The following is a 2,500-nucleotide window of genomic DNA, read 5'->3' on the forward strand; positions in this document are numbered from 1 at the left end:
GTGTCCAGTGAAGCTGGGTGTTAGAGGTGTGGTGGTCGAGTGTCAAGTGAAGCTGGGTGTTAGAGATGTGATGGCCGAGTGTCAAGTGAAGGTAGGTGTTAGAGATGTGGTGGTCGAGTGTCAAGTGAAGCTGGGTGTTAGAGATGTGATGGTCGAGTGTCAAGTGAAGCTGGGTGTTAGAGATGTGGTGGTAGAGTGTCAAGTGAAGCTGGGTGTTAGAGATGTGATGGTAGAGTGTCAAGTGAAGCTGGTTGTTAGAGATGTGATGGTCGAGTGTCAAGTGAAGCTGGGTGTTAGAGATGTGATGGTAGAGTGTCAAGTGAAGCTGGGTGTTAGAGATGTGATGGTAGAGTGTCAAGTGAAGTTGGGTGTTAGCGATGTGGTGGTCGAGTGTCAAGTGCAGCTGGGTATTAGAGATGTGGTGGTCGAGTGTCAAGTGAAGCTGGGTGTTAGAGATGTGATGGTCGGTGTCAAGTAAAGCTGGGTGTTAGAGATGTGATGGTCGAGTGTCAAGTGAAGCTGGGTGTTAGAGATGTGGTGGTCGAGTGTCAAGTGAAGCTGGGTGTTAGAGATGTGATGGTCGAGTGTCAAGTGAAGCTGGGTGTTAGAGATGTGGTGGTCGAGTGTCAAGTGAAGCTGGGTGTTAGAGATGTGATGGTAGAGTGTCAAGTGAAGCTGGGTGTTAGAGATGTGATGGTCGAGTGTCAAGTGAAGCTGGGTGTTAGAGATGTGATGGTCGAGTGTCAAGTGAAGCTGGGTGTTAGAGATGTGAGGGTCGAGTGTCAAGTGAAGCTAGGTGTTAGAGATGTAATGGTCGAGTGTCAAGTGAAGCTGGGTGTTAGAGATGTGATGGTCGAGTGTCAAGTGAAGCTGGGTGTTAGAGATGTGATGGTAGAGTGTCAAGTGAAGCTAAGTGTTAGAGATGTGATGGTCGAGTGTCAAGTGAAGCTGTGTGTTAGAGATGTGATGGTCGAGTGTCAAGTGAAGCTGGGTGTTAGAGATGTGATGGTCGAGTGTCAAGTGAAGCTGTGTGTTAGAGATGTGATGGTCGAGTGTCAAGTGAAGCTGGGTGTTAGAGATGTGATGGTAGAGTGTCAAGTGAAGCTAGGTGTTAGAGATGTGATGGTCGAGTGTCAAGTGAAGCTGGGTGTTAGAGATGTGATGGTAGAGTGTCAAGTGAAGTTAGGTGTTAGAGATGTGATGGTCGAGTGTCAAGTTAATAACACACTTGACGGCCACTCAGTGAAGAAAGAATATCTTATTTTTCAACATGATGCCAGCCAATCTGGAAATGTGATCACCTGATTGCCGGGGAGGGGATGGGCAAGGAGTGCACGGTACCCTCCACAAGGTTATGAGGAAGCATGGGAAGGGATGGGCAAGGAGTGCACGGTACCCTCCACAAGGTTATGAGGGAGCATGGGAAGGGATGGGCAAGGAGTGCACGGTACCCTCCACAAGGTTATGAGGGAGCATGGGAAGGGATGGGCAAGGAGTGCACGGTACCCTCCACAAGGTTATGAGGGAGCATGGGAAGGGATGGGCAAGGAGTGCACGGTACCCTCCACAAGGTTATGAGGGAGCATGGGAAGGGATGGGCAAGGAGTGCACGGTACCCTCCACAAGGTTATGAGGGAGCATGGGAAGGGATGGGCAAGGAGTGCACGGTACCCTCCACAAGGTTATGAGGGAGCATGGGAAGGGATGGGCAAGGAGTGCACGGTACCCTCCACAAGGTTATGAGGGAGCATGGGAAGGGATGGGCAAGGAGTGCACGGTACCCTCCACAAGGTTATGAGGGAGCATGGGAAGGGATGGGCAAGGAGTGCACGGTACCCTCCACAAGTAAATAACAAAAAGGCACAATACCGTGACTGGAACGATACACAAATAACCCGCACATAAAAGACAGAAGCTTACGACGACGTTTCGGTCCGACTTGGACCATTGACAAAGTCACACTAACAGAGGAGGAGCAGGACGGCTATATATAGGCAGGAAGAGGTGGAGGTAGTAGTAGTGGTAGTAGTAGTAGTAGTAGTAGTACAAGAATTGTATATAATACCGACAGGATGAAATGACACATGCACAACACCCGGGCATCCCCACCGTAGACGTTTCGCCATCCAGCCAGCCACTGGATGGCGAAACGTCCACAACAAAGACAACCAGACGCCGCACATGTGTCTAACTTCATCAGTAGATGTAGTAGTAGAAGAAGAGGTAGTAGTAGTGGTAGTGGTAGAAGTGGGAAATAAGGAAGACGAGCCAGTCAAATACAAAGGAAGGGGAGCACTGCAAGAGAGCTAGAAACCCACAGAGGGAGAGCAAGCGCACAAGGTTATGAGGGAGCATGGGAAGGGATGGGCAAGGAGTGCACGGTACCCTCCACAAGGTTATGAGGGAGCATGGGAAGGGATGGGCAAGGAGTGCACGGTACCCTCCACAAGGTTATGAGGGAGCATGGGAAGGGATGGGCAAGGAGTGCACGGTACCCTCC

At 50.4% G+C, this 2,500-nt stretch overlaps 1 protein-coding gene across 6 annotated transcripts in view; it reads right to left on the reverse strand.

Annotated features, from left to right (window-relative positions):
* Mctp (multiple C2 domain and transmembrane region protein) overlaps positions 1–2,500 on the reverse strand; it is a 490,516-nt gene that overhangs the window by 156,789 nt on the left and 331,227 nt on the right. The window lies entirely within an intron of this gene.

The sequence above is a fragment of the Cherax quadricarinatus genome, chromosome 35 (assembly GCF_038502225.1).
Source record: "Cherax quadricarinatus isolate ZL_2023a chromosome 35, ASM3850222v1, whole genome shotgun sequence".
Classification (NCBI taxonomy): domain Eukaryota; kingdom Metazoa; phylum Arthropoda; class Malacostraca; order Decapoda; family Parastacidae; genus Cherax; species Cherax quadricarinatus.